The sequence below is a fragment of the Cryptomeria japonica genome, chromosome 6 (assembly GCF_030272615.1).
Source record: "Cryptomeria japonica chromosome 6, Sugi_1.0, whole genome shotgun sequence".
Classification (NCBI taxonomy): Eukaryota; Viridiplantae; Streptophyta; class Pinopsida; order Cupressales; family Cupressaceae; genus Cryptomeria; species Cryptomeria japonica.
In genome coordinates this window covers 570,902,047-570,917,998 of record NC_081410.1, presented here as the reverse complement: position 1 = coordinate 570,917,998, position 15,952 = coordinate 570,902,047, and the positions used below count along the sequence as shown (strand labels likewise).

Genomic DNA, 15,952 nt, shown 5'->3' with positions numbered 1-15,952 from the left:
AGGTGAATTACATTCTTTTCCACCTACTTGGGTCTATGTACAATAAATATGACACTTTGGTGGAACCCTACATCTATGCATAGAAAAATACTAGAATTTGTTGTGCCAAAAACTTAGCTGCTTTTCATTCTTTTTAAAAATTGACAAGTGATATGACTTCAACTAATAATATAAATGAAATTATTAATCAATAAGAAACATTAAATAAAAAAAAAAAAATCAATGGTAAATTCTGATTAAATTAAATAAAGATGCTTGGCCATACTTTTGACTATTGAGAAGAGTTTGTTGTCATCTATTAGGAATTCGCCACACCAACCCATTAACTTATATAATTTTAATTCCTTTCAAAATTAAATCACCTATCAACCTCACTAAGGAAGTACATGAGGATTTATATAACTTTCTTGTCAAATAACCGTGAATGATGTAAACTCATTTTTTGATTGGTCAACCAATAAGATTTTTTCATGGATGACTTTTAGAATAATTCCCCTCTATTTTCTTTACAAACACATATAGAAACAATATAAATCTCACCCAAATAACCCCACTTGACTCATCACACATCCATGAAACACAAAGTACTTGGTCCATGTACCATAGATACATAAGTGACATTTACATTACCACTTTATATAACTAGTGATAAATTATCATATTTATCATAAATGTCACTTGTGTATCCCAACACCTGTATTCATGCTCAATATTACAAATTTATAAACAATAGTGATCAAGACAAAATCCATAATCGACATACAATGGTCAAAGTAAAACTTTGTGAAAATAAATTACCTTATAGAGACCATTTTAACAACTAGCCAATAAATGACCAACTCACAAATTTTTACAAGTGTGTTAAACTAAAGATAATGGGAAAAGAACTCAAAATAACTCAGACCAATGAAGAAGTGGTAAATGTATAAAGTGTTGGTGTATAAATAATTTTAACATATAGGAGGATCAATTAATAGTGTAATTGATAAAGTCCAAGATCATATTAACAACATGAAAATAATTATTCACTAGGGAAAGTTTATATGCTAACTTATGTAAAGTTGTGATGTGCCACATTATGGACAGGGCTTATGAAATTGAAAGGAAAATGGAGAAATACATATTAAAAATAAACAAAATCATACTACAACATAAGTGCATATGGGGAAAATATTTTTTGGTGAAAACTCCCACATTCCAAAGCAACCCAATGTGTTATATGCTACACTAGACATGATTATAACTCTTGCAAAGAAAGATTTTGTGTGAGTATCACAAACTAAATATTTGGAGTTTTTTTAACAACATAATAGTAGCTAAAAGATAACTATGAAAGCCTCCATTTCAAGCATGTTATAAATATGAGAATTAGTATAGGAAACCATCAATTGACAATTACAAAACCATGATCTAAAATAATCTAAAAATGTGGCACTCATAGGCCTAATTAGAAGAACAACGCCCATATGCTAAAAATAGTATGTTCCTTTAATTTGTCATAACTGCATCATAAACCATTTACTAAATTGAGTGTTTTATTTTGGATTCATTATCTCCATTCAAATATGCATTATAATATATCATAACATGCACCAAAAATTGCTCAACAAGTGTAACTCCCTCCTACAACATATATTTATAGGTATACATTTTTAAATTTTCATTGTACTAGACAAAAATTCTAGAGCTCATCATATTTTAATATTTATCTAGGAGGCCATTTCGGCCCCATTTTAAAATTGTAGAAGTTGAAAATTTCTATGCAATGTGAATCCTTGGAAGTGATGCCAAATAGTCTAAAATTTTACTTTTCCCAAGAACAAAGTTTGTAGCCTAGAAATTGAGTTTTTGTGTTTCATACTCTAAAATTTGCATTCTTAATATACTCAAGGCTTTCTGCCCCTCTTTGGAACTGGTTAAAAAATGGGTAACTGTCAAGTGGAAACTTAAGGGAAGTGTTACTACTAGTGCTATGAGAAATGGCCTCCTTCTATTCAATTTCATAAATCCTAGGGACTTGGCCCGTATTCTCATGGATGGGCCTTGGGCATTTGGTACCAGCAACTACCTCCCCCTCTATAAATGGAAACCTAACCCCAACCCTTGGATGGATCTTGGTGCTATGGCTGCCACTTGGATTCATCTCTCTGGGCTGCCTCTTGAGTTATGGAACCTGGAAGCTCTTAAAGGAATAGATAACTCCTTTGGAAAATTCCTGGATATTGATAGTATTACTCAAAATAGGTCTTGTTTGTTGTTTTCTATAATCTGTGTTAATGTTTCCATTAACAAGCTCCTGCCAACCAAGGTGACTCTATTCTTGAGGCCGAGTTTCTGGGTTTAGCAAATAGAGTATGAGAATGAAAAGGCCTTTTATCAAAATTGTGGAAGATGTGGTCATCTTAGGTCATCCTATAAAAGAGGGGAATTGATGAAATAATAGTCCCCCAAGGGCTAGAAAAAGGTGGAAGAGGAACAAGAAAAAGCACCTGAGATCTGTCTAGAGATGGACCACCCTGGCTAAACTCTCTAATAAAGAGATAAAAAATAACTTGGCTAAAGATAAGAAAAACAAAATTGATGACCATACAACTACTTAATCTATTGCAAATGCTTAGATTGAAGGTCCCCAATTTCCTAACAATGTGATATTAGATGACCAATTGTCCAAGGCCACGAAAGAGGGAGGTGAAATGGTCATATAACTAGGATACTCTCAAGGGAAAGATCAAAATATTGGAGAAGACAAGAAAGAAAAAATTATTGAGAAGGAAAGGTCTCAAATTAGGATAAGGAAAATATTAACTCAGAAAACCAACTAAAGATCCACAAGAAAAAAAGAAATGATGGGTTTGAGAACTTTAAAGAAAACCTCCAAATTTTGGGATTCTCATCCACCCCACTAATAAGTAATCCCAAGTTATGGTTATATGCGGATGAGAATGATGATAAGAATGTACAAATGTGACAGCAAAGAACAAATAGAAGAATAAAGTGGATGTAGGATGGGCTGGCAAGGTTAGAAGACCCTCTTAGAAGGACTCTGGACAGAAGGATGCGGCCTATGAGATAGAAAAAGGAAAAAAATGTACTCTAGAAAATCTCTTAGAGAATAATCTGAAGAAGAAAATATAACTTCCTGGGTCTTGGGGAGCTTCTCTATTCAGGTGAGTAGAGATGTATTATGTTTTAGTGATAATGAATATTCTTTCTTGGAATTTAAGGGGTTTGAATAATCCTGTTAAGCATTATATGCTCAGATGTATGTTATTAGAACAAAAAGTGGGTATCCTTTTGATACAATAAACTAAAATGAAGAATGATTCCCTTAAAAAGGTTGTTTGTTCTTTCTAGGCCACATGTTCTTTTCTCAGTAGTGACTCTGATGGTGCCTCTGGAGGTATTTTCATCCTTTGGAATCCCTCTTTCTTTCAAGGCACACTGATCCATTCAGCTAAAAACTACCTGATTATCCAAATAAAGGATCTTAGATCTCACCTTCAATGGTTCCTTATAAATGTTTATGCCCCAAATGCTAAATCCTCAAGAGCTATGCTTTAGAACTCTCTAAACAGTTTTAGAGGAAATCAAAAGAACCATTTATGGATGGTTGCTAGAGATTTTAATTCACCTCTCTACCCCTCTGAGAAATCTAGTGGCATTGAGGATTACTCAGAAAGTATGATAGAGCTTGCCAAGTTTTTCCCTTTAATAGGGTTGATGGACATAAACCTCTCAGGTGCTAAATTTACCTGGACTAATAAAAGACAAGGAAAACATTTGATTCAGGTAAGGCTTGATAGACTTCTATTTACTAGTAACTTGGAAAACTATGACTCTATTTCCTTGTGCTCCCTCTCTAGATCTAGTTCTGAATACAATGCTATTCTTTTGTGGATGGACCAATGGAAAGAAAATTCTACCTCTTTAGATATGAAAATATGTGGTCTCGCCACCCTGATTTTAAAATGTTAGTGAAAAAATGGTGGAACTCCCATGTTTCAAATAGCCCAAAAACTTAAAATCCTTAAAGATAATGTGAAAGGATGGAACATGTACACTTTTGGAAATATTTTTGAACAAAAGAAGGGTATCATTTCTGGTTTAAAAAATATTCAAAAAACGATTGAAGAGAATTTGGCCACAAAGGAAGAAAATAAGCAAGAGACTCATTTGAGAAATCAATGGATCAAGCTTAACAGGAAATAGGAGGTTTTTTGGAAACAAAAATATAGAATACAATAGTTCAATGAAGGAGATAAAAACACAAAATTATTTCATCAATCCACTATGAAGCATAGAAGTAGGAACAAGATATGAAAGCTTCTCAATGAGGATGGTTTGTGGGTAGAGGAGGAAAATGACATGGTGACCTTATTCACTAATCTCCTAAGCCTAAAAGACTCAAATGCCCAAGGCACCTTTCAAGACCCTAGTAGCTTACTAGATGTTATCCCAAAAGTGATAATTGATGAAGATTTGTTGAAGTTAAATGAATAAGTATCACCTCAAAAAGTTAAGGAAGCTATGCTTTCCTTTGGCCCATTCAAGGCTTTGGGGCTAGATGGCTTCCCCCACTTTCTTCCAGGAACATTGGGAAATTGTGGGTACTGATATCTACAAGGTAGTGAAGGATTTCTTCAGATCAGGTAAAATTATAAAACAATTTAATGCCACCTTCATTGCACATATTCCTAAAAATGAGAATGTTGTCTCGACAAAAGATTTCAGGCCTATCAGTCTTTGTAATAATGTTGATAAATTCCTCTCAAAAGTGATGGTTATTAAAATCAAAGCCCTACTAGATAAGATGATATCTGGAAATCGGAAAGGGTTTGTAAAAGGGAGACATATACTTGATGTTGTTATGTTACTCATGAACTTATTGATTCTATGGAAAATAGTAAAATACCATCCATGACTCTTAAATTAGGTATCTCTAAATCTTATGATAGGGTTTCTTGGGACTTCCTCTTTGAAGTTCTGAAAACAATTGGGTTTAAAGGGAAATTCTTAAACTTGATTGAGCAATGTGTGTCCACTCCTAAATTGGCTGTCCTCGTCAATGGCTCCCCTAAAGGCTAATTCTCTTGTGGTAAAGGTCTATGCCAGAGAGACTCCCTCTCTCCCTATTTGTTCATCATTATTGCAGAAGTTTTAGGAAAAAATATTGATAAACTCAAAATGAGAGGCAAGCTAAAAGGTGCGAAGATTGCTTCTACTCTTAAGCCAATCTTGCACCAGCAATTTGTAGATGACACAATAATTTTTGGAGAAGCTTATGTCTTTGAAACTAAACTCCGGAAAAGTGCCTTAGAAAATTATGCTAAGATCTTTGGGCAACACATAAATTATAAAAAAAGTAATATTTTCTTCATGAATACTAATCCAACCCTTCAGGAGAAGATCACCTCCATTTTAAAGTGTCAAACTATTGTTCTTACCGACTCTTATCTTGGGCTACCTCTCATCTCCAAATCCCCTTCCCAAACCTTTTGGAATGGCATAATTGAGAGATTTCAAAAACAACTAGCTGACTAGAAAGGAATGCTCCTCAGCATGGCGGGCAAAATCCTCTTAGTGAATTCTTGTCTCTAGAATATCCCTATATATTATCTTTCCCTCTTCAAAATTCCTGGTAATGTGGCTAAGAAGATTGAAAAAATCCCAAAAAGGTTCCTCTGTTCTAGTACTGAAGAATGAAGCAAACTATCCCTAGTTTCTTGGGATAAGGTTTGCAGGCCTCTAAAAGGGGGGGTCTTGCTTTAAGGAAAATCAAAAACTTTAATAAATCCTTGCTATCTAAAATGGGATGGCAAATTCCAGAAGGACAAAAATATTGGACTGAAATAGTGATAGCCGAATACCTCAACAATGAGAGAATCAATAAATTATTTAATCAAACTGATCTTCCTTCTGGATCCCCCATCTGGAATAATATAGCTAAAAAAAAGAATTTCATCAAAAAGCATGGCAGAATGATCATTGGGAATAGTAATAAAAAAAAAAATTGGGATGATGTATGGACTCAAAACTTTTTGCTTGTTGATCAACCGCAACTAAGAATTGTCAAGAACTACTTGAGTAGGAAATGGGGGCGAAAGGTCTAGAACTATGTGGATTTGCAAGGGGACCATGCAACATGGAAAAACATTGAAGATTTGATTCATAAGTTTGATGAAATCCATGTCCTTCTTCGAAATCAACTTTTAATAGAAACTAAAGAGCTTCTCTCTCTTTTGCCTAATTGCTCCTTCTTCCTACCTAATTATAAGGACGAATGAATATGCAAACTTAGTTTTATAAGCACCTTCTCTATGAAATCATCTTATCAAATTTTTGAGGAGGAATTTTCTTAAGACTTTAATTGGAAAGAGAAATGGATAAAAGGACTAACCCCAAAAATAAATTATTTTTTGTGGGAAACAACTCGAGGATTTATTCTTACTATTGACAATCTCAATAAAAGAGGATTCTCCTTTGTTAATAGATGTGTGCTCTGCTACCAGGAAATAGAAAGTATAGATCACCTATTCCTTCTGTGCAATTATGCTAAAGATATATCGGATGTTGTTCTGAAGGATCTAAAAGTCTATTGGGTCCACCCAAAAATAATGAGAGACTTCATGAAACTCTGGCCTAGGTCTCATTATTGTCATCTTGTGGCAAAAAAAATTTGGCTCCAAAACCCTCCTATTATGGCTTGGAATGAATGGAAGGAGAGGAACAACAAAAAATTTAGGGATGAAGAAAGAAGCATCAAAGTCCTCTTCCACATTATTAAATAGCAGATCAAAGAAAATATCAATGCGAGCCCTTCTAGCACTTCTAAAGTCTTCCCCACTTTGTTGGACCTTCCACTAAAGAAAATTTGGGGCATCAACCATGAACTGTTGAGGCTAAATTGGAAAACTATGGAGCTAAGGAAGAATTGCTACTAGAACCCTCCTGAGAGTTGCTGGCCAAAATGCAATTTTGATGGTTGCTCTAAAGGGAAGCCTGGCTTATGTGGCATTGGAGGCTTAATGAGAGACCATGATGGAAGGCTGATAGAAGGGTATGGTGCTAATATTTGGGTAGGATCTAATAATAGAGCTAGAATTATGGCAGCCTGGATGGGTCTTTCAAGACTCCAGAACCTCATAAGGGGGAATGTGGTTCTTGAAGGTGAATCAAAACTGATAATTGACTGCCTAAAAGAGTCAACTATTACCCCTTGGGAGAGTAGAGGAATAATAAACAATTCCATTCACCTATGCAAATCTTTTAAAAATATAAAAGTGAAACATATATTCGGAGAGGGTAAATGCGGCTACTGATGACATCGCAAATCAAGGATTAAGTAAAAATGAATGGTGGTTTTTTAATTTTGAAGAAATATCGATGGGACGTACACATATTATTTCTAAAGAGAGACATAAAGATCCCCAATCGAGTGGGGCTAACCATTTAAGCTGGACTGATGAAATCTTCTTTTGATTTAAAAATGACCACCAAAAAATTCAAATTTCAAAATAAGTTCCCACCTTCTTACAATATGCTTTGTAGGATTCTGATGACTTGGCTTAGTTTATTGACGTGGACCCAACTATGCCGGAAAAGGCATGACATGGATGTTAGAGAAAAGAAAGATCTAGAGAATCGTACAAATCTTAATTATCATTGTTTGGAGAGGTTTTGTAAAAGTATTGATATCATTAGATGGATAGGTGGTGACTTTAATTCTCTCAAGGGCTTTAGGATTAATAATTGGAAAATAAATCTCACATGTGAGGATAGTGAAGACATAAAGAAGAAAAAAAACTTTTTAAAGAGGAATATTTTTGAAAGCAAAGTGAATGTGAAAAATCTCAGCTGTTACTTGGATTTACAGTGCAATGAGGAAATTTGGGAGTTACTTTAGAATGCGGGGTCACCCCCTATTTCCTTGCCATGAAAGGCTACAATTGCTCCCTCTCGACTAGATTCTCCAACTCTTGGTAGAAAGGCGTGGTCTCGGTGGGAAGCATATCCTTTGTGGTGTCACCTGAGTACATTGGAGAGGTTAGGGGTCTGCAAAATGAAGGAGAAAGAGTGGAGAAGTGGAGTAGTGGAGACTACAGAGATTACATAAAGAAATTCTTTGAAGATAGGGAGAATCATGTTACGATTCAAAATTGGTGATCGTTATGCTCTTCCTAAACCTTTTCCTATTTCTAGTTATTTTCTAATGAGGTATTTTACTTTAGAATGGACATATACTGCTATGCATGGTTATCATTTTCTGATTCTCAACTAGATATTAGGCATGGGGAGAAAATCAATATTCCTTTTTTCCTGTTCTCGTCCCTTGAGTCTTGTATCCAAAATGGAGCAAACCCTCCGCTCCATGAAGGAACTACTTACCTATTGTATAAATATTCCTTTGAGCACTCCCCAAGCCATATCCATTTGATGTCCTCTATGAATGAAGAGAAAATAAAAAAAAAAAATCGCAAGAAGAGACAACGAACCCCTACTAAAATTGAACTTTTAGACTCCAAACCCTATCACTTGCCTAATTCCATTCATCCAGGTAAGCCAAAGGGTAAGAAAATTCTTCAAGAAATCGTTCCCCTAGAAGTTGCCCTTCTATGTGTGAACTCAAATAAAATAAAATTGGATTCCCCTAAGAACACCCCTGTCAAAGCCAAAAAAACTAGGAAAGAGTCGACTAGAAAAAGTATAACTATTGACCTAGACCTGCTTAAATTGAAGGATGAAAAAGAAAAGACCCAAGATCAAGAGATGAAACAAAAAAACTTAGGGGAGAGGAGATCAACCAAACTTAGAGATAGGAAGAAGATATGTAAAGGGGAAATGAGGAAATGGCGAATTTTAAGGAGGGAGTCTATAACCTAGAAGAAAATGAGGAAACATCTAGGGAGAACTCAGAGGATGAAGACTTTCACGTTGAAGATGAAGACCCAGAGGAACATTTTGAAGATGAGATGGAAGAAGATAGTGAGAAGGAAGAGAAAGCTGAAAAAGAAGAAGACTCGGATAACCTTGACCAAAGCTCATTGGCTCCCAACTACCCTAATGATGAGGAAATGGTCCCCCATTCTCAGGAACCCCAAGCTAGAAAGGAAAATAAGAAGGATATGGCTGAGCAACTTGAGGAGCTAAACTATAGAATTGCCAATCTGGAGGAGAAGAATAAGGATTACAAAAACAAATTTAAAAATTTTCAGAATGCCTTCAGTGCCCTCTGCTATATCATAGATGGTATCATGAATAAATTCATTATGGGGGTGGTGTCAGGATCTGGTAAAATCAAGAAGCAATGCAGGAAGCTGGCAAAATAGGGCAGGGAGGGGAGAGATTTTGATGATGGTGATTGGTAGATTGACACCTGGGAAAGTCAAATTGATAGGTTCCAAAGGAATTGGAAACTGATAAAGAAGGTCTAGCTACTCTCTGGTTTTCTGTGGTTTTTGCTATGTTTTTGTTATGATCTTTAAAAAGTTAATTTGTTGGGTCTGCAAGCCTTTATATTTGAACTTAATTTTGTTGAACTATGATACTATTATGTTTCGTATGGACATATACTATGATATTAGCGAGAATGGTGGATGGAATCTGGTTAGAATTAGTAGATTAATCTATAGGGATATGATAATTTTTTATTACTTTTGAAAGGGGGGATCTGCTTCTATGTCTTATGGGATGGTTGTTCTTAGATGGGTTAATGCTGTTGTGTGGTAATCCTGTTGTTTCATAGGTTCAGGGCCATCTCCCTAGTTATATAATCAAAAACATTAGGAAGAAAATTGAGTTACCTTTCCTAATAGAAAGTAATGAAAACAATTGGGATAAGTAGCACAATCCAAGATATTAGAGAAAAAAGGAAATACACAAGAATGTTAGTTAAGTCATACTATATATTTGCTATTACAACTCATTGATAAAATAGTCATAAAGTGAAAAACATGTAAGCAGGGCATACATAAGAATATGAGAGAACTCCAAGGTTTTTTCAAAGATTATAACATAGAAATATATATAATTGTGCTCATGAAGATAATCTAAATGATAAAATAAAAGAAATTTTAAAGTAATTTTGGTAACAAGTGAAGAACATGGTTCAAAATCAAATCTACACTCAATTTTTTTTTCATATCTATCAATACATTTTTATACTTATAATTCAACAATCACCTAATTTTCTTATGATTTTTGTATATTTCTAGTATTTAGGACTAATGAAATTAAAAAGGGAAAATCTTTGAGGGATTGTCATTATATTGCAAACAAATATTTTCACCTAGAACAATAAATTAGAGAGATAAGGTCTTAGTTGTGCACATTTTCTTAGATGAATGGGTAAATCTACATTTATTTTAAAGCACCAAATTGAACTATTTATTTCCTCAAGTGTGAATGATATGTGAATAAGGGTTGAAAGTTGAGGATATAAGAAATAGACACAACATAATACCTTTAAATACAAGAACATTTATTCAATTATGAAAGCTTGTGTTTAGTTGGTCTTTGGTGGGAAAAGAATACATTGGAGTTAATCATAATTACATTACCTCACACATAGTAATGCTTGAGCACATGGAAATGATACAATTAAGCAAATATTAGAATGTGTGTGTGAAATTAAATTAAAAATATCAAAATGTATGTTTGAATGAATAAAAAGGATGATAGATCAATAAAAATGTGTGTAAATAGATATATAGAAAAGAAAAAATAAAATATAATCTTATATAAAATTATATCACTTATTAATATATAGATATATTAAGGACACCTACTAAATAATAAAGTTTATATTGTGAACATCATGATGTTGAATTTAAATATTTTCCGCTATAAAAATGAAATGAAAGATTCTTTCTACAATGAAGAAAAAATTAAATAAAAACAAGAGTACAAATTTCATCATTTTAAAATCATATCTCCCATATGAATACAAAAATAAAATCAAATCAAATCTACCCTATTATCTACATAATGATATCTCAAAACTAATATCAACAAGAGCTGTGAGACAGCATGAGTCCCTGCCTTTAGCTAAAAACATGCTAGCGATGCAGTGAACTGTTGAGAACAATTAAGTAGTATAAAGTTTCTTTGACATAGTAGGAACTTTTTCTTTTCATATAATGTAATTTTAGAAACAATTTACAACTAAAACTCAGTGCTAAAATTATAAGTGGTTGTAGTGTTCGAAGAACGAGTTATCAAACCTAGTAGAAAGTGATAGTTTGGAAAGTATGGTGTCTAATACTATGCGTGTTCTGAATTTAACTGAACAATGCACAAAATTTGCATTTACAAAAACTATGCATAATATCGAATGTTTGTTGTGAGAGATAGTTAACTATACTGTAAAGACATAGACGAATTAGAATTACTCAAACTTTTTCACGATTTAGAGTTTAATGGTTAAAACTTAATGGTTAAGTTTGCATTGCAACCATATACGAAGAAAACTTGTAACAATAGAGAGGATAAAACAACATGGATACATCATGTATTCAAAAGAATATTTCATGTAAATTGTTCGTATTTACTACACATGTACCGTGTTCTTCTAGGCCAATAATATTTCTTGTGTTAATTGCTAAAATAGAGATTTGGGAAACTACATCTATAAACACAAAATTACCCTTCTATATTTGCAGCTAGTTAAGATAATACATGGTTAACAATGAAACGGTACTTTGATTGTTATTAGACTATTAATTGTAATTCGATTGTTTTGCTAATATTTGTTTGACTATTAATTGTAATTTGATTGTTTGATTGTTAATTTTTTTTTATGTTTGAAGGCGAGTCTCTTTCTTTGATTTTTTGAGTTGATATAATCTAGCTTTCATTGATTTTTTGAGTTGATATAATCTATCATTTTCAATGTATTTATATGCTTCTATTATGATTACTCTCTATATTGGGGTGTAATTGTTATTTGATTGTGTTTGACTATAAACTCTCATTTTATTTTTTATTGATTGTTCGAAATAGTCTCTTTCTTTGACTTTTTATTAGTTTCAAGAGCTTATTTTACATTTAAAATTACAAATACAATCACAATTAAAAACTAAAAAATACAAAAAAATATTTTAAAAAATCACGGTAAAAAACGAAAAATACAATGAAAATAAGGGAGGAAATAGATGTAAGGTGTAGTAGTCAACATCCATATGCCAAGTATACCCAAAATTTTTATTTTTTATATTAAAAATTATAAGTAAACCCAAAATACTTAAAAAATTAAAAGTGAAATGAAACCTATTGAAAAAGTAAATTATCAATTCATAATATTTTTTTTTCATATTACTATTTTAAAAAATAGTTATCTTTCTTATAAACTTACAATTATTTACCTATTTATATTTTTAGAAGTGAAACAATAATATTACTAATTTTTTATTATATATAAAGTCACTTAATCATATTTTATATATGCTATAATATTATAACTATTCAAATAAATCAAAATAAAAGAGATTCAAAAATCTTATTCATATAACTAAAAAATAATTATTTTTTAAATATATATAGTAAAAACTTACATTTAACATATTTCTTAAAATGACATGTATGTATGTATGTATGTATGTATATGTGTGTGTCTCATATGATTAAAATAAATAAGAATATATATTTTTAAAATATTAAATATATAATTAATAATTATTATTTTTATAATATAAAACTCATATTCATATATTATATTATTGAATATTTTCATATAATATATATATATATATATATATATATATATATATATATATATATATATATATATATATATATATATATATTGAAAATAATTTAATTATATATTATAGATGTTATAATATTATAATTATTAAAATGAATAAAAACCAAAATTTCAAAAATCTGAAACATACAATATTTTATGTGAAAGTTTTAAATATATAATTAAAGAATAATTATATTTAATTTACTATTTTCTATATATATCTATCAAAATTAAATAATAATATTATTAACTTTTTATATAATATGCATTTCAAAATCACTTAATTATTTATATAATAATCATTAAAATAAATAAGAATATGCTTTTTTAAATATTAAACATTTAATTTATTATTTAAAAATTTTAAGTATAAAACGAATATTAATATATTATATTTATTACTTCACTGATAAAAGCTTTTAAAAAAAAAATGTGATACGTATGTAAAAAAATAATATAAAGTTCTAAATCTTAAAAGTTAAAAATTAAAATATTTCATTAAGTGCTATCCTTTTGGCACACCAGTCTTTCCTTCGTAAGTGAGCATAGTAAAGTGAAAACTCTCTCGCAACAGTGGAAATAGTGCAACCTGTCACAGAAAATAGGTAGAAATATACGGAAAACGATGATGATGGAGAAACCCGGTGATGATGGAATACGAAGAAACTGGAATAAAGAGAAAACGGCAACCGAAAATTTTAAAAAAATCTAACGACTACCAATGCTCAAATGGTCTTTCATTCATTGCACGCCGTTGATGGCCGAAGTCAGGTTGCCCTTCTCAATAAGGAAGAAAAAATAAATTCCTTTGATTGGTCAGTTCTTTTCATTTTTAAAGAAAAAAAGAAAAAACCCCAGGAAAAAGTATCCTACCAATCAGAAAAATCTAAAAGTAGAAAGAAAAATGAAATTAAAAAATAATTTACCCTAAACTATAAGATAAACTTTAGAATAAATCCTTGACACAGTTTACGAAGCAAAATTAATTGAAAGAGACGAACTCAAAGAATGATTAAATGTGTCTTGTCTAGAACACGCTTAGCACGTTTCCCTGGTATAATATTATTCAAAAATTTAGATCTTTGGAAGTAGTGCCTTCACAGAGCCGCGTCAACCATTACTAAATATAGTTAAATATTTGCCAGAAACTGAATAAATGGGTACCCTCACACCACTTTTATCTACACCTGCCACCGGCGACGCTTGGTTCAGTGTGGAAATCTTGCCTTAAGCTGGAAAACCAAATAAAATCGGGATTTTCAAGTTCTGGAGTTTGTATGGATACTCCTCCGCTTTCTTGGTATTCTGTGCTCCTTACTGCTTGTTCATTTCTTTTATTCTTCTTTTTATGGAGAAGACAGAGGCGAACATGGATTCCTCTGCCTCCTGGACCTCCTGCGTGGCCTGTTGTTGGAAACCTCTTTCAGCTGGGAAAGAGGCCTCACCAGTCTCTCTATGACCTCTCTCTCAAATACGGGCCATTGATGACTCTCCGTTTGGGCATGAAAACAACAGTGGTCGTCTCCACTCCTGCCATGGCCAAGGAGGTTCTCAAAACGCACGACCACATCTTAGCCGGACGGACGGTGATACAAACAGCAAAATCTCTTTCCCATCACAAGTCTTCCCTGATTTGGGGCGAATACGGAGCTCACTGGCGCCATCTCCGACGCATTTCAACTGTTCAGCTTTTCAGCCCCAAAAGAATGGAAGCTCTGGAACACCTCAGAAGAGATGAGGTATTTCACACAATTCGACTACTTTACGAGGACAAGGGAAAGGTTATAGACATTGGGCGGACTGTGTTCTGCACGTCTCTGAATTTGTTAGGCAATATGATCTTCAGCACAAGCGTCTTCGATCCTCACAATCCGGCTTCTGCGGAGTTCAAAAATTCCTTCTCGGAGATGGCAAAGCTCGGTGGGACGCCCAATTTGGCTGACTTTTTTCCGTTTCTCCGGTTCCTCGACCCTCAGGGCGTTTCAAGGGAGACGGCCAAGCTTTTGAAAGGTGTGTATGATTTTGTGGATTTGTTCATACAGAAAAGGCTCGCATCTGCTAGCGAAAGCCTTGAGCGGAATGACTCCAAGAAGGATTTTCTGGATATCCTTCTGGATTTCAGAACCGAAGACTTCACTCTCGTTGATATTCGAGCCTTGATAGCCGTAAGTACTGAAAAGACCCAAAAAGAAGTTTCACAAATTTCTGCTATTCTAGCCAGAATGTCTTACTGTGGTAACGTTTTGCAGGACTTGTTTATTGCAGGTGCTGAAACGAGCACTACAACAATAGAATGGGCCATGGCAGAATTCATTCACAATCCGCAGAAGCTAAACCGAGTCCTACAAGAGTTGGATGAAGTAGTCGGTTGCCATAGAAGAGTGGAAGAATCTGATCTAGATCGTCTGCCTTATCTCCATGCAGCCGTGAAGGAAATATTCCGATTGCACCCGACGGTTCCTCTGCTGCTCCCCCATAAAGCCGAACGCTCCTGCGTGATCGGGGGATTTGTGATACCCAAAAATAGCCAGGTGATGGTGAACGTGTGGGCCATTGGGATGGACCCTGCAATTTGGAAGAGTCCTTCAGAATTTGTGCCGGAGAGATTTTTGGAGGGTGAGAATAGCAAGATGGATTACAGGGGACAAAACTTTGAGCTGATTCCATTTGGATCGGGAAGAAGAATTTGTCCAGGGCTTCCACTGGCAAGTCGTATGATTAATTTTGTTTTGGCTTTCTTTGCTCCATTCCTTTGAGTGGATACTTCCAGATGGGATGAGCTCTGAGCAGTTGGACATGGCGGACGAGTTTGGACTTACTTTAAAGAAGGGCGTAGTATTAAATGCAATCGCTGTACCCCGTCTGCCACATCATCTATACTAGTGCTCAGCGATAAGTATTGACCTACGAATAATGTAGATCGTTTTGTTTTATTCTCTTCAATGGTGTATCCGTTTAAACAGTGGAGTTTTGGACAGTAATTGTGTAGTTTAAATCAATAAAAAAGATGATCAAAGGCCAGAATTGATCAGATATGTTTTCTCGCCGTTTATAGTCACAGTATATTGACAATTTTTACAATAAAATAAAATATCATTCAAATAATTTACACGTTTCGATGTAGTGCGTCGAGAATCTCAGTGGGAAACTCAATAAATCTGGAGCGTCGGCAAAATCAAACAAAATCAGGAATTTTTTTTAATTGAAATA

The 15,952-nt window shown here is 33.4% G+C and overlaps 1 pseudogene; it reads left to right on the top strand.

Moving 5' to 3' along the window:
* The first annotated feature begins 13,891 nt into the window (after positions 1-13,891).
* LOC131077452 (cytochrome P450 76T24-like) lies at positions 13,892-15,806 on the top strand (annotated as a pseudogene).
* The last annotated feature ends 146 nt before the right edge of the window (positions 15,807-15,952 follow it).